Source organism: Antedon mediterranea, chromosome 6 (assembly GCF_964355755.1).
Source record: "Antedon mediterranea chromosome 6, ecAntMedi1.1, whole genome shotgun sequence".
Classification (NCBI taxonomy): domain Eukaryota; kingdom Metazoa; phylum Echinodermata; class Crinoidea; order Comatulida; family Antedonidae; genus Antedon; species Antedon mediterranea.
Window position 1 is genome coordinate 19,423,160 of NC_092675.1, and position 18,905 is coordinate 19,442,064.

The following is an 18,905-nucleotide window of genomic DNA, read 5'->3' on the forward strand; positions in this document are numbered from 1 at the left end:
CGTTGGAGGGCTTCACAGTCAGCCCGACTCTTAATATGATTGAACAGTTTGGTATCATCAGCAAACATCTCTGTGTGGGTTTCTAATATATCGGGTAGATCGTTTATGTAGATCAAGAATAGTATAGGTCCGAGGATACTTCCTTGGGGTATCCCGCTTGTAACATGGGACCAAGACGATAAGGTTCCTTTAATTGCAACACGCTGCTTCCTTCCAAGTAAGAAACATTCTATCCATTTTAAAAGATTACCATTAATTCCATATGCTTGTATTTTTTTCAGTAGTCGTTGGTGTGGGACAGTATCGAAGGCCTTGCTAAAATCCAGGTATGCTACGTCTACACCACCTTCTTCATCAATCAATTAAAGAAATATGATTAAGATTATGTATTCCACTGTTATTTATTAGGAAATTTTGGTAGCCCTTCCGTAAGCATTTTTTGACAATTTAAACATGAAACAGTGCTTTGGTTTTTTTTTTGCAATAGGCCTACTGAAAATGGAATTAGATGGAGTTTGGAATACTGTATCCTGGCAACCATAGAACATTTCGACTGTTAGAACCGCGCGCGAAGAACAAAAAGATGCATTACGAACATGTGAACGCACACGCGCTTTATTATTACATTTTTATTATCTATCTAAAAAATTTGCCCCAAACTATGATCGCGTTCTAGATCGGACGCACACTAACCGCCTTCAGTACGCCATTTTTTGATTGGATAATTACTTACTACGCTATACAGCACGCGCTGAAATATCATGTCATGTCATGTGCAGAGGAATTTTTTAGTGAGCAGGAAGCTCACGTTCGGCGCACACACTTGAGGAAAATGGCACGCGTGCCAAAAAATATTAAACACGATAGATATTTTCCTCAGCGGCACGCGTGGCCGATTCCTCACGAAATCCCCGGGGCACACTGCTGTGAGGCAAGTGTTACTCGTGGCAGTTGGCTCAGCCGAAAGCTCCAGTGTGCGCCGGGCTTTAACGTGCTGCTGTTAGTCTAACATAGGCTAGGCCTAGGCCTAATTAAGTAAGTAATAGCCTAGGCTTATCCTAGGCCTAGTCCTCTAGAGACTAGACCCTAGCCTGTAGGCTAGGGCTAGTTAGTATAGGTAGCTAGCTAGGCTAGCCAGGCCTAGCCTCTAGCCTACCTAGGCCTAGGCTAGGCCTATTAATTACGCTAGCCCGGCCTAGGCCTAGTAGTAGGTAGGTAGCTAGCTAGCCAGGCCTAGCCTCTAGGCCTAGGAGGACTAGTAATTACGCTAGCTGGGCCTAGCTAGCCTAGGCTAGGCGTAGCTTAACTTAGGCCTACTTACTAATACTAGCCTTAGCTAGGCCCTAGCCTATATGCCTACCTTTCTAACTAACTAGGCTATATATAATATATAGGATATGCCCCTACCTAGATATAGGCCTAGGCATAGCATATATAGGCGCGGCCTAGGCTAGGGCATAACTAAGTACTACTAGGCCTAGACTATAGGCTAGACCCCTAGTTTTAGTTAGGGCTAGTCTATTAGAAGTTATTTAGGCATATAGTAGGCTATGCCTACTCTATTACTACTAGGCTAGACCTAGTAGAGCGTAGCGTGATAGTAGGCCTACCTAAGATATAGATATAGGCTCGCCTAGTAGAAGACTACTAGCCTAGGGCCTAGTCTACTGACTGGAGCCTAGCATAGGTAGAGGTGAGCCTACTACCTAGGCCTAGACTAGGCCTACTTATTATATAGGAGGTAGGCCTGGTAACTAGGCCTAGCTAGGTTAGGCCGGGCCTATCTACTATCATCAAGCTTAGGAGGTTAGCTAGCTAGCTAGTTAGGAAGTTACTACTAGTACTAGCATAACCATAGAATACTATTACTAATTAGGCCTAGCTAGTAGTAGTACACTAGGTCTAGTCTACAAATAGCCTAACTAACTAGCCTAGCTAGTAATACTAATAGACCCTTGCATATAGGCCTTAAACTAACCTAACCATTTAGTTAGGTATGATTTACAGTTCAATATATGACCGTAGGGCCTAGTAGGCTAGTTATTGGGCATTTCTGTAGTCTAGTACTAGTAGGAAGTAGACAGCTGACGTAAGTTCTAAGTACCACACAAAAGACTAGCTCTAGTAATAGTAATACTGTAGGTTACTTATACCAAGCTAGCTGGGGGAGCATATTATTCTTAATCTTATTATACAGATCGTATTAGATTATTATTATTATTGAATAAATACATTGTGAATTTTTTTCTCTTTTCTTCTTAAGTAGATCTCAACCAGATGCACGCCAGCAAGCAAGAAGAAAGTCAGTATTTGGAAGGATTTGGGCAGCAGTGCTTCATCTTTTGTGTATCAGAAGTGACGAATCATCGGATAGTAACTTAAGTTCGTCATCGTCGTCATTATCAGCATCACCATCTCTATCAGCGGGCACAGTGTCGGCATCGCTGTCAATGGGGTACACGTATCTGTACAACAGTCATCATCAAAGTCTCTATCAAAGTCATCAAGATCACATTCGTCTCTGTGGCCAATGCCATCCACATCGTTATCTTCAAAATTCGCGCTTTCTCCTGGCCATATACTTACCACACCAGGTCTATCACCAGGGGAGGTGATCCTCCCAAAGCAACGTGTTTATAGTTTCGTCGTCGGCATCATCTTCATCGTCTACCGCTCCGGTCCAGCGCATTTTCAGACAACCAACATCAGAGTTATCACCCGGTGAGATACCAGAAAGGAAACGTCTTTGTAGTGTGCCATCATCGTTGTCATCGCAATGGCCATTGTCACCTACCAGTAGCTTCAATGGTTCGTCCCGTTCTTCGAAAAGTAACTCCACCACTTCAACACTAAACCCGTCCTTAACGATATAGATGCTACAATAAAACTTGCTGAAATTCTTCCGCCTGCTCGGTTATTAGTTAGTTCAAGTGTTTCCCACCTTAGTAATCCTGTACGTCTTGGACAGGGAAGTTTTGGCCGCGTTGACCTGATGACATCCGATCTTTTTCCAGGCCACTATCACCTCGTCGCAGTCAAGACGGCTTTTTTGAACAGTTTCAGCAATCCTGATCAAGCATGGGGCTATATGCTGGTAGAAGCGCGTGTGATGAAGTTTTTAGACGATCTGCCTTCTGTTCCTCGCGTCTTTGGCGTCTTCCGCCAAGGTGACGTATGCTGTATGGTGCAGGAGTTTATCGGAAATACTTTCACCCTTTCCAGTACCACATTCCTGGATGTATTGCAAACCGGACAGTCGTGCTTTGAGCGCGCTTGAATATATCTCTATGACATCAGAGGTTGTCATTGCACTCAACGAAATGCACAAACGCGGGATTCTCCACAACGACGTAGCTGCGAGAAACATCCTGATCCAGCACGATGGAACCAGCTACAGAGCGAAGCTTACAGACTTCGGGATGGCATGCAGAGTACAATATCCAAGAGGACACAGAGAGTTAACCTTTTCATCGTTGGACGAAGTAATTCAATACATGGATAATCATCCAGAGGTAGCACCAGAAAAATACATTGACGGTGCTTGCGATTCTGTTAGCGGTGACGTGTATTCCATCGGTTATGGTATACGTATTGTTTAATTTTATCATGTTTAAAACTATGATAATTCTTTCTTTTCATTATTTGACGAGAGCAAGCTATTATTACTACAACAAGAAGTCGAAATGATGATGGGGAAGTAACATTTTTCAACATTTTAGGTAAAGACATTACATTTTTTATAAATTCGAGTTTGAATTAACCTGAAAAACCTGAAAACGTTTTAAAAGTATACAAATGCTAGTTGAATGAGCTTAAGCGTTTTATATACAAATATCATGTTTTATATAACTTTGTAATTCTATTTTTCCTTTAGGTAAAAATAACCAGTGACAGTTTTAAAAGTTAAATTAAACGTTTTACAAATTTACAAATGCTTGTTTTGTTTATAATTTGAAATTCTTTTTTCTTTTCATGAATTCGCAAACCAACTCATAACCAAGAATTTAAAGATGATGTTTTAATATTTCAGGTAAAACAACCAATCACAGTTAAATTCGAGTCTAGATTGTGAAATTTCAACTATACAATTATGTATTTTGTTTATACTTTTTTTTTTATTACGTAAATTTGTTGTTTTTGGCTCGAATTTTCGACTTAAAGTGAATAACTTTAATATTACTTTGATATGGCCACCAATTTAAATTTAGAATATTTTGACCTTCATTTTTTGTGTTTCAAGGGACAATACATCTTTAGCCTAATTTTATTAAATAGAAATATGAACAACCGTAATTTTTTTAGGAGAGACCGGGAATTTCTAACGAAAAACGTAACGCTCAAGTATTGAATATATACACCACCTAAAAACTTCACTTAACAGTTTGTTCAATGTAAATAATATAAAATATGCAAAGTCAACGATCCTCCTGCCCGTATACACTACATTAGATATCTGTCTCCTGATTGGTCAAATAAAGTTTGGATACTGTACTCACGTACAAAAGTCTGGATTTTCTGAGTGGTTGAATAAAATTACGTCAGACATAATGGCATCAGGTTTAATTTAGTTTTATCGTCGACGTCTGATGTAGACACAATGTAAATTACACACCATGAACACGTTTTTAATATAATAAATACGGTTTTATCTATTAAATAACATTAAAGTTTTTAATATGTTAACAATATTAAAATGGTTTTGTTTGTGTTATAGTTACGACATAGATCTAGCGGCCTAAAAAACAATTGTTTTCTTCTTGACCAAAGATGCATTGCAATTTTATTGAATGTACTGCCTACAAAATATAATATTGACCAATAATATATTAACTATACAATTAAGTATAACAAATCAGTAAACATTACAATTATTATTATTATCTATCAATCAAACTAAAATATAAAATACAATTGATATTAGTTATCAGTTAAAAATTATTTTTTTTTACAATATTTGAATTGTTTGAACATGTATATTGAAATGTGTACACCTACATATTTTGTTTGATTTTGTAAATATTATAAAGTACATATCGATAACGATCTACTAGGCAAACAACCGGGAAACGTCAATGATGTCCCGACTTTCGGCTGAGGTTAATTTGACCTATGACATTACATGTTTAGCAAATAGAACGCAATCTATACGTCATTACGTATATCGATTGCCTATAGTTATGAATACTATTGCGGGTATTGTTTACATGTCAAGCGCATGTAATTATCATCTTTCCGGGGACCATGTCGGTGACGTGTCGCGGGAAAAGCTGCTTGTAACCGCTTCCTATTCAAGAAAAACAACCTATGACAGGCTTAGCTGCCTGCAGTATATTCTGCTTTATTCTAATAGATCAACATATTACAGACAATGAAAAACAATGACCGAAAGCGGCAGTCGATATTCTAGCTCACCAAGCAAAAGGCGGTCTTCTAAATCGAAACCAAACAAAGGAAAAACATCAACAAAGGACTTATTACAACGGTTGGTAAGTTACCGTTAGCACCGTGAAATATGTAGTTAAGTAAATCTAGGCTCAATTTATAAACGCTCTTTTTTTTTTAATAAACAACTCAGATAAAATAACTGCTACGTAATAATTAATTCATTGTTTTAATGGAAGCCAAACAGGAAGAAGCTCGTTTAAACGTTAATGCAGGAGTAATAATACAAAAATGCATTTACTAATTGAAATGTGGCGTTTTTTAATGGATATTAATATAAATTTGACTGGAGCCGCAGAATGGGTGAAACTTCCACGAATCCTAACCACTAGACCACACGGGATATAGCATATGCATGGAGCATACTCTGGATAGACTGTACATTAATATGAAGTTGTATTTAACTAATAGATAGTACAGTATACAATAGGCCTTAATAAAAATAGAAATCTTCCCGTGCCGGGAATCGAAACCAGGCCGCGTGGGTGAAAACCACGAATCCTAACCACTAGACCACACGGGATATAGCATATGCATGGAGCATACTCTGCATAGACTGTACATTAATACGAAGTTGTATTTAACTAATACATAGTACAGTATACAATAGGGCTAAGTAAAAATAGAAATCTTCCCGTGCCGGGAATCGAACCCGGGCCGCGTGGGTGAAAACCACGAATCCTAACCACTAGACCACACGGGATATAGCATAAGCATGGAGCATACTGTGCATAGACTGTACATTAATATGAAGTTGTATTTAACTAATAGATAGTAGGCCTACAGTATACAATAGGCATAAATAATAATAGAAATCTTCCCGTGCCGGGAATCGAACCCGGGCCGCGTGGGTAAAAACCACGAATCCTAACCACTAGACCACATGGGATATAGCATATGCATGGAGCATACTCTGGATAGACTGTACATTAATTTGAAGTTGTATTTAACTAATAGACAGTACAGTATATAATAGGCCGAGATAAAAATAGAAAACCTTCCTGTGCCGCGTGGGTGAAAACCACGAATCCTAACCACTAGACCACACGGGATATAGCATATGCATGGAGCATACCGTGTATAGACTGTAAATTAATATGAGGTGTATTTAACTAATAGATAGTACAGTATACAATAGGCCTAAATAAAAATAGAAATCATTCCCGTGCCGGAATCGAACCCGGGCCGCGTGGGTGAAAACCACGAATCCTAACCACTAGACCACACGGGATATAGCATGCATGGAGCATACCGTGGATAGACTGTAAATTAATTTGAAGTTGTGTTTAACTAATAGATAGTACAGTATACAATAGGCCTAAATAAAAATAGAAATCTTCCCGTGCCGGGAATCGAACCCGGGCCGCGTGGGTGAAAACCAGGAATGCTAACAACTAGACCACACGGGATATAGCATATGCATTTGCGTTTGTATGATTTATTTCTTTTTTATTTTTAAATGCGCCTTGAGCACTCTGGAGTGGTATGTGTGCTATAAAAATCTTATTATTATTATTATTATTATTATTATTTATGCATGGAGCATACTTTGCATAGACTGTACATTAATTTGAAGTTGTATTTAACTAATAGACAGTACAGTATACAATAGGCCTAAATAAAAATAGAAATCTTCCCGTGCCGGGAATCGAACCCGGGCCGCGTGGGTGAAAACCACGAATCCTAACCACTAGACCACACGGGATATAGCATATGCATGGAGCATACCGTGGATAGACTGTAAATTAATATGAGGTGTATTTAACTAATAGATAGTACAGTATACAATAGGCATAAATAAAAATAGAAATCTTCCCGTGCCTGGAATCGAACCCGGGCCGCGTGGGTGAAAACCACGAATCCTAACCACTAGACCACACGGGATATAGCATATGCATGGAGCATACTTTGCATAGACTGTACATTAATTTGAAGTTGTATTTAACTAATAGACAGTACAGTATACAATAGGCCTAAATAAAAATAGAAAGCTTCCCGTGCCGGGAATCGAACCCGGGCCGCGTGGGTGAAAACCACGAATCCTAACCACTAGACCACACGGGATATAGCATATGCATGGAGCATACTGTGGATAGACTGTACATTAATATGAAGTTGTATTTAACTAATAGATAGTACAGTATACAATAGGCCTAAATAAAAATTGAAATCTTCCCGTGCCGGGAATCGAACCCGGGCCGCGTGGGTGAAAACCACGAACCCTAACCACTAGACCACACGGGATATAGCATATGCATGGAGCATACTCTGGATAGACTGTACATTAATTTGAAGTTGTATTTAACTAATAGACAGTACAGTATACAATAGGCCTAAATAAAAATAGAAACCTTCCCGTGCCGGGAATCGAACCCGGGCCGCGTGGGTGAAAACCACGAATCCTAACCACTAGACCACACGGGATATAGCATGCATAGAGCATACCGTGGATAGACTGTAAATTAATATGAGGTGTATTTAACTAATAGACAGTACAGTATACAATAGGCCTAAATAAAAATAGAAATCTTCCCGTGCCGGGAATCGAACCCGGGCCGCGTGGGTGAAAACCACGAATCCTAACCACTAGACCACACGGGATATAGCATATGCATGGAGCATACTGTGGATAGACTGTACATTAATATGAAGTTGTATTTAACTAATAGATAGTACAGTATACAATAGGCCTAAATAAAAATTGAAATCTTCCCGTGCCGGGAATCGAACCCGGGCCGCGTGGGTGAAAACCACGAATCCTAACCACTAGACCACACGGGATATAGCATATGCATGGAGCATACTCTGGATAGACTGTACATTAATTTGAAGTTGTATTTAACTAATAGACAGTACAGTATACAATAGGCCTAATTAAAAATATAAACCTTCCCGTGCCGGGAATCGAACCCGGGCCGCGTGGGTGAAAACCACGAATCCTAACCACTAGACCACACGGGATATAGCATGCATTGAGCATACCGTGGATAGACTGTAAATTAATATGAGGTGTATTTAACTAATAGATAGTACAGTATACAATAGGCCTAAATAAAAATAGAAATCTTCCCGTGCCGGGAATCGAACCCGGGCCGCGTGGTGAAAACCACGAATCCTCTAACCACTAGACCACACGGGATATAGAATATGTATGGAGCATACTCTGGATAGACTGTACATTAATTTGAAGTTGTGTTTAACTAATAGACAGTAGGCCTACAGTATACAATAGGCCTAAATAGAAATCTTCCCGTGCCGGGAATCGAACCCGGGCCGCGTGGGTGAAAACCACGAATCCTAACCACTAGACCACACGGGATATAGCATATGCATGGAGCATACTCTGCATAGACTGTACATTAATTTGAAGTTGTATTTAACTAATAGACAGTACAGTATACAATAGGCCTAAATAAAAATAGAAACCTTCCCGTGCCGGGAATCGAACCCGGGCCGCGTGGGTGAAAACCACGAATCCTAACCACTAGACCACACGGGATATAGCATGCATGGAGCATACCGTGGATAGACTGTAAATTAATATGAGGTGTATTTAACTAATAGACAGTACAGTATACAATAGGCCTAAATAAAAATAGAAATCTTCCCGTGCCGGGAATCGAACCCGGGCCGCGTGGGTGAAAACCACGAATCCTAACCACTAGACCACACGGGATATAGCATATGTATGGAGCATACTCTGGATAGACTGTACATTAATTTGAAGTTGTGTTTAACTAATAGACAGTAGGCCTACAGTATACAATAGTCCTAAATAAAAATAGAAATCTTCCCGTGCCGGGAATCGAACCCGGGCCGCGTGGGTGAAAACCACAAATCCTAACCACTAGACCACACGGGATATAGCATGCATAGAGAGCATACCGTGGATAGACTGTAAATTAATATGAGGTGTATTTAACTAATAGACAGTACAGTATACAATAGGCCTAAATAAAAATAGAAATCTTCCCGTGCCGGGAATCGAACCCGGGCCGCGTGGGTGAAAACCACGAATCCTAACCACTAGACCACACGGGATATAGCATATGCATGGAGCATACTGTGGATAGACTGTACATTAATATGAAGTTGTATTTAACTAATAGATAGTACAGTATACAATAGGCCTAAATAAAAATTGAAATCTTCCCGTGCCGGGAATCGAACCCGGGCCGCGTGGGTGAAAACCACGAACCCTAACCACTAGACCACACGGGATATAGCATATGCATGGAGCATACTCTGGATAGACTGTACATTAATTTGAAGTTGTATTTAACTAATAGACAGTACAGTATACAATAGGCCTAAATAAAAATAGAAACCTTCCCGTGCCGGGAATCGAACCCGGGCCGCGTGGGTGAAAACCACGAATCCTAACCACTAGACCACACGGGATATAGCATGCATAGAGCATACCGTGGATAGACTGTAAATTAATATGAGGTGTATTTAACTAATAGACAGTACAGTATACAATAGGCCTAAATAAAAATAGAAATCTTCCCGTGCCGGGAATCGAACCCGGGCCGCGTGGGTGAAAACCACGAATCCTAACCACTAGACCACACGGGATATAGCATATGCATGGAGCATACTGTGGATAGACTGTACATTAATATGAAGTTGTATTTAACTAATAGATAGTACAGTATACAATAGGCCTAAATAAAAATTGAAATCTTCCCGTGCCGGGAATCGAACCCGGGCCGCGTGGGTGAAAACCACGAATCCTAACCACTAGACCACACGGGATATAGCATGCATAGAGCATACCGTGGATAGACTGTAAATTAATATGAGGTGTATTTAACTAATAGACAGTACAGTATACAATAGGCCTAAATAAAAATAGAAATCTTCCCGTGCCGGGAATCGAACCCGGGCCGCGTGGGTGAAAACCACGAATCCTAACCACTAGACCACACGGGATATAGCATATGCATGGAGCATACTGTGGATAGACTGTACATTAATATGAAGTTGTATTTAACTAATAGATAGTACAGTATACAATAGGCCTAAATAAAAATTGAAATCTTCCCGTGCCGGGAATCGAACCCGGGCCGCGTGGGTGAAAACCACGAATCCTAACCACTAGACCACACGGGATATAGCATATGCATGGAGCATACTCTGGATAGACTGTACATTAATTTGAAGTTGTATTTAACTAATAGACAGTACAGTATACAATAGGCCTAATTAAAAATATAAACCTTCCCGTGCCGGGAATCGAACCCGGGCCGCGTGGGTGAAAACCACGAATCCTAACCACTAGACCACACGGGATATAGCATGCATTGAGCATACCGTGGATAGACTGTAAATTAATATGAGGTGTATTTAACTAATAGATAGTACAGTATACAATAGGCCTAAATAAAAATAGAAATCTTCCCGTGCCGGGAATCGAACCCGGGCCGCGTGGTGAAAACCACGAATCCTCTAACCACTAGACCACACGGGATATAGAATATGTATGGAGCATACTCTGGATAGACTGTACATTAATTTGAAGTTGTGTTTAACTAATAGACAGTAGGCCTACAGTATACAATAGGCCTAAATAGAAATCTTCCCGTGCCGGGAATCGAACCCGGGCCGCGTGGGTGAAAACCACGAATCCTAACCACTAGACCACACGGGATATAGCATATGCATGGAGCATACTCTGCATAGACTGTACATTAATTTGAAGTTGTATTTAACTAATAGACAGTACAGTATACAATAGGCCTAAATAAAAATAGAAACCTTCCCGTGCCGGGAATCGAACCCGGGCCGCGTGGGTGAAAACCACGAATCCTAACCACTAGACCACACGGGATATAGCATGCATGGAGCATACCGTGGATAGACTGTAAATTAATATGAGGTGTATTTAACTAATAGACAGTACAGTATACAATAGGCCTAAATAAAAATAGAAATCTTCCCGTGCCGGGAATCGAACCCGGGCCGCGTGGGTGAAAACCACGAATCCTAACCACTAGACCACACGGGATATAGCATATGTATGGAGCATACTCTGGATAGACTGTACATTAATTTGAAGTTGTGTTTAACTAATAGACAGTAGGCCTACAGTATACAATAGTCCTAAATAAAAATAGAAATCTTCCCGTGCCGGGAATCGAACCCGGGCCGCGTGGGTGAAAACCACAAATCCTAACCACTAGACCACACGGGATATAGCATGCATAGAGAGCATACCGTGGATAGACTGTAAATTAATATGAGGTGTATTTAACTAATAGACAGTACAGTATACAATAGGCCTAAATAAAAATAGAAATCTTCCCGTGCCGGGAATCGAACCCGGGCCGCGTGGGTGAAAACCACGAATCCTAACCACTAGACCACACGGGATATAGCATATGCATGGAGCATACTGTGGATAGACTGTACATTAATATGAAGTTGTATTTAACTAATAGATAGTACAGTATACAATAGGCCTAAATAAAAATTGAAATCTTCCCGTGCCGGGAATCGAACCCGGGCCGCGTGGGTGAAAACCACGAACCCTAACCACTAGACCACACGGGATATAGCATATGCATGGAGCATACTCTGGATAGACTGTACATTAATTTGAAGTTGTATTTAACTAATAGACAGTACAGTATACAATAGGCCTAAATAAAAATAGAAACCTTCCCGTGCCGGGAATCGAACCCGGGCCGCGTGGGTGAAAACCACGAATCCTAACCACTAGACCACACGGGATATAGCATGCATAGAGCATACCGTGGATAGACTGTAAATTAATATGAGGTGTATTTAACTAATAGACAGTACAGTATACAATAGGCCTAAATAAAAATAGAAATCTTCCCGTGCCGGGAATCGAACCCGGGCCGCGTGGGTGAAAACCACGAATCCTAACCACTAGACCACACGGGATATAGCATATGCATGGAGCATACTGTGGATAGACTGTACATTAATATGAAGTTGTATTTAACTAATAGATAGTACAGTATACAATAGGCCTAAATAAAAATTGAAATCTTCCCGTGCCGGGAATCGAACCCGGGCCGCGTGGGTGAAAACCACGAATCCTAACCACTAGACCACACGGGATATAGCATATGCATGGAGCATACTCTGGATAGACTGTACATTAATTTGAAGTTGTATTTAACTAATAGACAGTACAGTATACAATAGGCCTAAATAAAAATAGAAATCTTCCCGGGCCGGGAATCGAACCCGGGCCGCGTGTGTGAAAACCACGAATCCTAACCACTAGACCACACGGGATATAGCATATGCATGGAGCATACCGTGGATAGACTGTAAATTAATATGAGGTGTATTTAAATAATAGATAGTACAGTATACAATAGGCCTAAATAAAAATAGAAAGCTTCCCGTGCCGGGAATCGAACCCGGGCCGCGTGGGTGAAAACCACGAATCCTAACCACTAGACCACACGGGATATAGCATATGTATGGAGCATACTCTGGATAGACTGTACATTAATTTGAAGTTGTGTTTAACTAATAGACAGTACAGTATACAATAGGCCTAAATAAAAATAGAAATCTTCCCGTGCCGGGAATCGAACCCGGGCCGCGTGGGTGAAAACCACGAATCCTAACCACTAGACCACACGGGATATAGCATATGCATGGAGCATACTTTGCATAGACTGTACATTAATTTGAAGTTGTATTTAACTAATAGACAGTACAGTATACAATAGGCCTAAATAAAAATAGAAATCTTCCCGTGCCGCGTGGGTGAAAACCACGAATCCTAACCACTAGACCACACGGGATATAGCATATGCATGGAGCATACTGTGGATAGACTGTACATTAATATGAAGTTGTATTTAACTAATAGATAGTATACAATAGGCCTAAATAGAAATTGAAATCTTCCCGTGCCGGGAATCGAACCCGGGCCGCGTGGGTGAAAACCACGAACCCTAACCACTAGACCACACGGGATATAGCATATGCATGGAGCATACTCTGGATAGACTGTACATTAATTTGAAGTTGTATTTAACTAATAGACAGTACAGTATACAATAGGCCTAAATAAAAATAGAAATCTTCCCGGGCCGGGAATCGAACCCGGGCCGCGTGTGTGAAAACCACGAATCCTAACCACTAGACCACACGGGATATAGCACATGCATGGAGCATACTGTGGATAGACTGTACATTAATATGAAGTTGTGTTTAACTAATAGATAGTACAGTATACAATAGGCCGAGATAAAAATAGAAATCTTCCTGTGCCGCGTGGGTGAAAACCACAAATCCTAACCACTAGACCACACGGGATATAGCATATGCATGGAGCATACTGTGAATAGACTGTACATTAATATGAAGTTGTGTTTAACTAATAGATAGTACAGTATACAATAGGCCTAAATAAAAATAGAAATCTTCCCGTGCCGGCAATCGAACCCGGGCCGCGTGGGTGAAAACCACGAATCCTAACCACTAGACCACACGGGATATAGCATATGCATGGAGCATACCGTGGATAGACTGTAAATTAATATGAGGTGTATTTAACTAATAGACAGTACAGTATACAATAGGCCTAAATAAAAATAGAAATCTTCCCGTGCCGGGAATCGAACCCGGGCCGCGTGGGTGAAAACCACGAATCCTAACCACTAGACCACACGGGATATAGCATATGCATGGAGCATACTGTGGATAGACTGTACATTAATATGAAGTTGTATTTAACTAATAGATAGTACAGTATACAATAGGCCTAAATAAAAATTGAAATCTTCCCGTGCCGGGAATCGAACCCGGGCCGCGTGGGTGAAAACCACGAACCCTAACCACTAGACCACACGGGATATAGCATATGCATGGAGCATACTCTAGATAGACTGTACATTAATTTGAAGTTGTATTTAACTAATAGACAGTACAGTATACAATAGGCCTAAATAAAAATAGAAACCTTCCCGTGCCAGGAATCGAACCCGGGCCGCGTGGGTGAAAACCACGAATCCTAACCACTAGACCACACGGGATATAGCATGCATAGAGCATACCGTGGATAGACTGTAAATTAATATGAGGTGTATTTAACTAATAGACAGTACAGTATACAATAGGCCTAAATAAAAATAGAAATCTTCCCGTGCCGGGAATCGAACCCGGGCCGCGTGGGTGAAAACCACGAATCCTAACCACTAGACCACACGGGATATAGCATATGCATGGAGCATACTGTGAATAGACTGTACATTAATATGAAGTTGTATTTAACTAATAGATAGTACAGTATACAATAGGCCTAAATAAAAATTGAAATCTTCCCGTGCCGGGAATCGAACCCGGGCCGCGTGGGTGAAAACCACGAATCCTAACCACTAGACCACACGGGATATAGCATATGCATGGAGCATACTCTGCATAGACTGTACATTAATTTGAAGTTGTATTTAACTAATAGACAGTACAGTATACAATAGGCCTAAATAAAAATAGAAACCTTCCCGTGCCGGGAATCGAACCCGGGCCGCGTGGGTGAAAACCACGAATCCTAACCACTAGACCACACGGGATATAGAATTCATGGAGCATACCGTGGATAGACTGTAAATTAATATGAGGTGTATTTAACTAATAGACAGTACAGTATACAATAGGCCTAAATAAAAATAGAAATCTTCCCGTGCCGGGAATCGAACCCGGGCCGCGTGGGTGAAAACCACGAATCCTAACCACTAGACCACACGGGATATAGCATATGCATGGAGCATACCGTGTATAGACTGTAAATTAATATGAGGTGTATTTAACTAATAGATAGTACAGTATACAATAGGCCTAAATAAAAATAGAAATCTTCCCGTGCCGGGAATCGAACCCGGGCCACGTGGGTGAAAACCACGAATCCTAACCACTAGACCACACGGGATATAGCATAGTATGGAGCATACTCTGCATAGACTGTACATTAATTTGAAGTTGTGTTTAACTAATAGACAGTAGGCCTACAGTATACAATAGGCCTAAATAAAAATAGAAATCTTCCCGTGCCGGGAATCGAACCCGGGCCGCGTGGGTGAAAACCACGAATCCTAACCACTAGACCACACGGGATATAGCATATGCATGGAGCATACTCTGCATAGACTGTATAGATAGTACAGTATACAATGGGCCTAATTAAAAATATAAGTCTTTCCGTGCCGGGAATCGAACCCGGGCCGCGTGGGTAAAAATCACGGATCCTAACCACTATACCACCACACGTGATAGGCCATATACATGGAACATACATTGAATAGACTGTTCATTAATATGCAGTTGTATTTAATTAATAGATAGTACAGTATACAATAGGCCTAAATAAAAATATCGAACCCGGGCCGCGTGGGTGAAAACCACGAATCCTAACCACTAGACCACACGGGATATAGCATAAGCATGGAACATACAGTGCATAGACTGTACATTAATATGAAGTTGTGTTTAACTAATAGATAGTACAGTATACAATAGGCGGAGATAAAAACATAAGTCTTTCCGTGCCGGGAATCGAACCCGGGCCGCGTGGGTGAAAACCAGGAATCCTAACCACTAGACCACACGGGATATAGCATATGCATGGAACATTCAATATAGAATGTACATTAATATGAAGTTGTATTCGATTGATAGCTAGCAGGCCGAGATATAAATAGAAACCTTTCCGTGCCGGGAATCGAACCCTGAAAACAGGAAGGTATTACCTCCCTGCTAAAAAAGTGCGTAGACATTAATTTAAGGTGTTTTTTGTATGTAATTTAGGATGATTTAGATAAAGAAGATCATTATCTGCTTGGAAAAACAGACAACTTAATTGAGATGGCGCAGGCACTTCATGACGCGCACGTAGCAAGTCCTGAGAGTTTTTCATCACCCGTAGCGTCATCAACTCCCGTCTCTAGTGGAAACAGTTCATCACAGCCAACATGGTCGTGTACACTATCAAACGGAAGTTACGTAACAGAGTCGGTGCCCACAGTAAACACAACGTAAAAGACTGGACACGATTGCAGCATTGTATGGCAATAACTGTAACGGTTTCGCACCGCCCAGGCCTACCTGATGGATTACAGAAATAATTGCGATCATGATATGCTTACTTCAGGAGGAGTATATTACAACAATGTAATATAGGTGGAGTTTTTTCGCCATCGAGCAACCCCTTGTGTATCGTTTTAAATGTAATATATTAATTTGCATGGGAAAGAAGATTATACGAATATTAACTGTTAAACTAAAAAGTTTTCTTGTACATAATGAACGAACAAATTCTTTATAATAGTATATTCTAATACAAAATCTATGCAAGAGACATATTTTGAATTACCAACTATCAAAAATGAAAATAATAACTTTATTGTGTATTTTTATTGCATTTCTTTGAATTTTCTGTGAAAATCGTTCTGTACGTTATATATTGTTTTGTGTGCTGAGTTAGTATCTAAGTTTATGCTTATATTTAATGTCATAATGTGTTCTTTGTAGAACTTAAATATTGTAAACAATACTGTGCTATCATCATATTATGTCTAATGTAATATTTCATGTGATTCTTAAACAAAGCAATATTTTATTTATTTTGTTGGTGCAATTTAATAATAGAGAATATATCTATCTATCTAATGTTTATTTTGTTTAAGTCATTTTCAACAAATAAAATACAACGAACAATTATTTTGATATGCCTAATTTAAAAGGAACAAATGTACGTTTCGTTTTTATATAGATTTACTTATGATTCGTACAGACTTGAAAAATAAGCTTTGAAATTGGCTTAATATGGTTTATTAATAAATTTAGAAAAACTTTTTTCTGATACCCAATGCAATGTTATTTCACTTTACCGTTTGAATGCTTTTACCTGGTTTCATTCATCCTAGTAATCGATAGAGAATGTTACTTTCAGTGTTTTTCCTGCATATTTTACGTTACGCTACAGCTTGGTTCCCACTAGCGACGCAACGTAAGAAAATGTTTTTCCGATTGTGTTTTTCCCCGCCTGCGTGAAATCAAACCTGTAATATTTTCAGCATTGATGCGTCGTCGGTTCCCACTTGTGATTACGTAATATAACACTTTGCGTCAATACGCCGTAACGTTCCGTAACGTTGTATGTAACGTTGTATCGCAAGTGGGAACCATGCTTAACGACTGGACAACCGTTTACGTAATATAACCGATAACAATAAAAAGCAACAACGAAGAATGTAGGCGGCCAGATAGTCAGATGAAACATCTTACATCATTACGCAGTAACACCGGTAAGTTACATCATGGAAATATATACCTCCATTATTACATTGTCATTGATAAATTAACTCCTGTTCTGTGGGTGAAATATCACTATTGGTGAAGTATAATGTTAAAAGTAATGCTAGGCTAGATAGCCGATCAGATCATAAAGCCTGTTGGGGGTGTGATCTACACAGTGCTTTCAATGTATTGTTTCGGCTATTCGGGGCTACGTGAACAGGTTAAACACATCTTAGCTTATTAGTCGGGCTTTTGGTGATCCAATGGGAGCGTACAACTATACCATCATTGGACATTTTCTTCAGTTATTTGGAATAATGGAATGCAAGTATAAAATGGGTGATTTTATATGATAAACTATATATATATTTACGTGAATGTAGAGATAGTAAAGATCCAACTGTATCTGGACGATTGTGTTTGTGTTCGCACTGAGAAAAATATATTTAAACACAATAGGCATAGAAATTAATTGTAAACCGCCGCCCGGTGATATACTGAAATTTAATTAATTAATGAGGAAATTTGTGAGAATGAGAAAATTCGCCCAACAGAGATTCGAACCCGGACCTTCTGCTTGATATACAACTAGAATCATCCATTCAAAATACCATTTGACTGAAACATACATTTATTCAATGAGATATTTTGTTTAGGTCTACGCATAGTTGTGACAATGAAGTTCACTATAATTCTCTGGTCGGTAACGGGACGATTCGGCCCTGAGACGATTCGGCCCTGAGACGATTCGGCCCTGAGACGATTCTGCCCTGAGACGATTCTGCCCTAAGACGATTCTGCCCTAAGACGATTCTGCCCTAAGACGATTCTGTCCTAAGACGATTCTGTCCTAAGACGATTCTGCCCTAAGACGATTCTGCCCTAAGACGATTCTGCCCTAAGACGATTCTGCCCTAAGACGATTCTGCCCTAAGACGATTCGGCCCTAAGACGATTCGGCCCTAAGACGATTCGGCCCGGGACGTTTCGGCCCGGGACGTTTCGGCCCGGGACGATTCGTCCCTGAGACGATTCGTCCCTGAGACGATTCAGCACACTTAAATTTATCGGCTTTGATATGCATTTTATAAGCATAAAATAAGCTTTTTCCCCCAAACTTTATTTTCAGAGAGACGATAGGGTAGTACTACTAGGAATAAAGATGCAATAAAGCA

The 18,905-nt window shown here is 40.1% G+C and overlaps 1 long non-coding RNA gene and 49 other non-coding genes across 50 annotated transcripts; 1 reads left to right on the forward strand and 49 right to left on the reverse strand.

The window, feature by feature from the left end:
• Positions 1 to 683: 683 nt before the first annotated feature.
• Positions 684 to 17,172, forward strand: LOC140051793 (uncharacterized). Its single transcript, XR_011845551.1, has 3 exons — positions 684 to 701; positions 5,351 to 5,486; positions 16,240 to 17,172. It is a non-coding gene; the product is annotated as an uncharacterized lncRNA (long non-coding RNA).
• Positions 5,894 to 5,965, reverse strand: Trnae-uuc (transfer RNA glutamic acid (anticodon UUC)). Its single transcript has one exon. It is a non-coding gene; the product is annotated as a tRNA-Glu (tRNA).
• Positions 6,074 to 6,145, reverse strand: Trnae-uuc (transfer RNA glutamic acid (anticodon UUC)). Its single transcript has one exon. It is a non-coding gene; the product is annotated as a tRNA-Glu (tRNA).
• On the reverse strand, positions 6,260 to 6,331 carry Trnak-uuu (transfer RNA lysine (anticodon UUU)). Its single transcript has one exon. It is a non-coding gene; the product is annotated as a tRNA-Lys (tRNA).
• Positions 6,603 to 6,673, reverse strand: Trnae-uuc (transfer RNA glutamic acid (anticodon UUC)). The gene has a single exon. It is a non-coding gene; the product is annotated as a tRNA-Glu (tRNA).
• Positions 7,076 to 7,147, reverse strand: Trnae-uuc (transfer RNA glutamic acid (anticodon UUC)). Its single transcript has one exon. It is a non-coding gene; the product is annotated as a tRNA-Glu (tRNA).
• On the reverse strand, positions 7,255 to 7,326 carry Trnae-uuc (transfer RNA glutamic acid (anticodon UUC)). The gene has a single exon. It is a non-coding gene; the product is annotated as a tRNA-Glu (tRNA).
• Trnae-uuc (transfer RNA glutamic acid (anticodon UUC)) lies at positions 7,435 to 7,506 on the reverse strand. The gene has a single exon. It is a non-coding gene; the product is annotated as a tRNA-Glu (tRNA).
• Positions 7,615 to 7,686, reverse strand: Trnae-uuc (transfer RNA glutamic acid (anticodon UUC)). Its single transcript has one exon. It is a non-coding gene; the product is annotated as a tRNA-Glu (tRNA).
• On the reverse strand, positions 7,795 to 7,866 carry Trnae-uuc (transfer RNA glutamic acid (anticodon UUC)). The gene has a single exon. It is a non-coding gene; the product is annotated as a tRNA-Glu (tRNA).
• Positions 7,972 to 8,043, reverse strand: Trnae-uuc (transfer RNA glutamic acid (anticodon UUC)). The gene has a single exon. It is a non-coding gene; the product is annotated as a tRNA-Glu (tRNA).
• Trnae-uuc (transfer RNA glutamic acid (anticodon UUC)) lies at positions 8,152 to 8,223 on the reverse strand. The gene has a single exon. It is a non-coding gene; the product is annotated as a tRNA-Glu (tRNA).
• On the reverse strand, positions 8,332 to 8,403 carry Trnae-uuc (transfer RNA glutamic acid (anticodon UUC)). The gene has a single exon. It is a non-coding gene; the product is annotated as a tRNA-Glu (tRNA).
• Trnae-uuc (transfer RNA glutamic acid (anticodon UUC)) lies at positions 8,690 to 8,761 on the reverse strand. The gene has a single exon. It is a non-coding gene; the product is annotated as a tRNA-Glu (tRNA).
• On the reverse strand, positions 8,870 to 8,941 carry Trnae-uuc (transfer RNA glutamic acid (anticodon UUC)). The gene has a single exon. It is a non-coding gene; the product is annotated as a tRNA-Glu (tRNA).
• On the reverse strand, positions 9,047 to 9,118 carry Trnae-uuc (transfer RNA glutamic acid (anticodon UUC)). Its single transcript has one exon. It is a non-coding gene; the product is annotated as a tRNA-Glu (tRNA).
• Positions 9,233 to 9,304, reverse strand: Trnae-uuc (transfer RNA glutamic acid (anticodon UUC)). Its single transcript has one exon. It is a non-coding gene; the product is annotated as a tRNA-Glu (tRNA).
• Trnae-uuc (transfer RNA glutamic acid (anticodon UUC)) lies at positions 9,412 to 9,483 on the reverse strand. The gene has a single exon. It is a non-coding gene; the product is annotated as a tRNA-Glu (tRNA).
• On the reverse strand, positions 9,592 to 9,663 carry Trnae-uuc (transfer RNA glutamic acid (anticodon UUC)). The gene has a single exon. It is a non-coding gene; the product is annotated as a tRNA-Glu (tRNA).
• Trnae-uuc (transfer RNA glutamic acid (anticodon UUC)) lies at positions 9,772 to 9,843 on the reverse strand. The gene has a single exon. It is a non-coding gene; the product is annotated as a tRNA-Glu (tRNA).
• On the reverse strand, positions 9,949 to 10,020 carry Trnae-uuc (transfer RNA glutamic acid (anticodon UUC)). The gene has a single exon. It is a non-coding gene; the product is annotated as a tRNA-Glu (tRNA).
• On the reverse strand, positions 10,129 to 10,200 carry Trnae-uuc (transfer RNA glutamic acid (anticodon UUC)). The gene has a single exon. It is a non-coding gene; the product is annotated as a tRNA-Glu (tRNA).
• Positions 10,306 to 10,377, reverse strand: Trnae-uuc (transfer RNA glutamic acid (anticodon UUC)). Its single transcript has one exon. It is a non-coding gene; the product is annotated as a tRNA-Glu (tRNA).
• Trnae-uuc (transfer RNA glutamic acid (anticodon UUC)) lies at positions 10,486 to 10,557 on the reverse strand. The gene has a single exon. It is a non-coding gene; the product is annotated as a tRNA-Glu (tRNA).
• Trnae-uuc (transfer RNA glutamic acid (anticodon UUC)) lies at positions 10,666 to 10,737 on the reverse strand. Its single transcript has one exon. It is a non-coding gene; the product is annotated as a tRNA-Glu (tRNA).
• Positions 11,024 to 11,095, reverse strand: Trnae-uuc (transfer RNA glutamic acid (anticodon UUC)). Its single transcript has one exon. It is a non-coding gene; the product is annotated as a tRNA-Glu (tRNA).
• Trnae-uuc (transfer RNA glutamic acid (anticodon UUC)) lies at positions 11,204 to 11,275 on the reverse strand. Its single transcript has one exon. It is a non-coding gene; the product is annotated as a tRNA-Glu (tRNA).
• Trnae-uuc (transfer RNA glutamic acid (anticodon UUC)) lies at positions 11,381 to 11,452 on the reverse strand. The gene has a single exon. It is a non-coding gene; the product is annotated as a tRNA-Glu (tRNA).
• Trnae-uuc (transfer RNA glutamic acid (anticodon UUC)) lies at positions 11,567 to 11,638 on the reverse strand. Its single transcript has one exon. It is a non-coding gene; the product is annotated as a tRNA-Glu (tRNA).
• Trnae-uuc (transfer RNA glutamic acid (anticodon UUC)) lies at positions 11,746 to 11,817 on the reverse strand. The gene has a single exon. It is a non-coding gene; the product is annotated as a tRNA-Glu (tRNA).
• On the reverse strand, positions 11,926 to 11,997 carry Trnae-uuc (transfer RNA glutamic acid (anticodon UUC)). The gene has a single exon. It is a non-coding gene; the product is annotated as a tRNA-Glu (tRNA).
• Trnae-uuc (transfer RNA glutamic acid (anticodon UUC)) lies at positions 12,106 to 12,177 on the reverse strand. The gene has a single exon. It is a non-coding gene; the product is annotated as a tRNA-Glu (tRNA).
• Positions 12,283 to 12,354, reverse strand: Trnae-uuc (transfer RNA glutamic acid (anticodon UUC)). Its single transcript has one exon. It is a non-coding gene; the product is annotated as a tRNA-Glu (tRNA).
• On the reverse strand, positions 12,463 to 12,534 carry Trnae-uuc (transfer RNA glutamic acid (anticodon UUC)). The gene has a single exon. It is a non-coding gene; the product is annotated as a tRNA-Glu (tRNA).
• Trnae-uuc (transfer RNA glutamic acid (anticodon UUC)) lies at positions 12,643 to 12,714 on the reverse strand. The gene has a single exon. It is a non-coding gene; the product is annotated as a tRNA-Glu (tRNA).
• Trnae-uuc (transfer RNA glutamic acid (anticodon UUC)) lies at positions 12,822 to 12,893 on the reverse strand. Its single transcript has one exon. It is a non-coding gene; the product is annotated as a tRNA-Glu (tRNA).
• Positions 13,002 to 13,073, reverse strand: Trnae-uuc (transfer RNA glutamic acid (anticodon UUC)). Its single transcript has one exon. It is a non-coding gene; the product is annotated as a tRNA-Glu (tRNA).
• Positions 13,339 to 13,410, reverse strand: Trnae-uuc (transfer RNA glutamic acid (anticodon UUC)). The gene has a single exon. It is a non-coding gene; the product is annotated as a tRNA-Glu (tRNA).
• On the reverse strand, positions 13,519 to 13,590 carry Trnae-uuc (transfer RNA glutamic acid (anticodon UUC)). The gene has a single exon. It is a non-coding gene; the product is annotated as a tRNA-Glu (tRNA).
• Trnae-uuc (transfer RNA glutamic acid (anticodon UUC)) lies at positions 13,861 to 13,932 on the reverse strand. The gene has a single exon. It is a non-coding gene; the product is annotated as a tRNA-Glu (tRNA).
• Trnae-uuc (transfer RNA glutamic acid (anticodon UUC)) lies at positions 14,040 to 14,111 on the reverse strand. Its single transcript has one exon. It is a non-coding gene; the product is annotated as a tRNA-Glu (tRNA).
• Positions 14,220 to 14,291, reverse strand: Trnae-uuc (transfer RNA glutamic acid (anticodon UUC)). Its single transcript has one exon. It is a non-coding gene; the product is annotated as a tRNA-Glu (tRNA).
• Trnae-uuc (transfer RNA glutamic acid (anticodon UUC)) lies at positions 14,400 to 14,471 on the reverse strand. Its single transcript has one exon. It is a non-coding gene; the product is annotated as a tRNA-Glu (tRNA).
• On the reverse strand, positions 14,577 to 14,648 carry Trnae-uuc (transfer RNA glutamic acid (anticodon UUC)). Its single transcript has one exon. It is a non-coding gene; the product is annotated as a tRNA-Glu (tRNA).
• Positions 14,757 to 14,828, reverse strand: Trnae-uuc (transfer RNA glutamic acid (anticodon UUC)). The gene has a single exon. It is a non-coding gene; the product is annotated as a tRNA-Glu (tRNA).
• Positions 14,937 to 15,008, reverse strand: Trnae-uuc (transfer RNA glutamic acid (anticodon UUC)). The gene has a single exon. It is a non-coding gene; the product is annotated as a tRNA-Glu (tRNA).
• On the reverse strand, positions 15,114 to 15,185 carry Trnae-uuc (transfer RNA glutamic acid (anticodon UUC)). Its single transcript has one exon. It is a non-coding gene; the product is annotated as a tRNA-Glu (tRNA).
• On the reverse strand, positions 15,293 to 15,364 carry Trnae-uuc (transfer RNA glutamic acid (anticodon UUC)). Its single transcript has one exon. It is a non-coding gene; the product is annotated as a tRNA-Glu (tRNA).
• Positions 15,478 to 15,549, reverse strand: Trnae-uuc (transfer RNA glutamic acid (anticodon UUC)). The gene has a single exon. It is a non-coding gene; the product is annotated as a tRNA-Glu (tRNA).
• Trnae-uuc (transfer RNA glutamic acid (anticodon UUC)) lies at positions 15,973 to 16,044 on the reverse strand. Its single transcript has one exon. It is a non-coding gene; the product is annotated as a tRNA-Glu (tRNA).
• Positions 17,173 to 18,905: the final 1,733 nt, after the last annotated feature.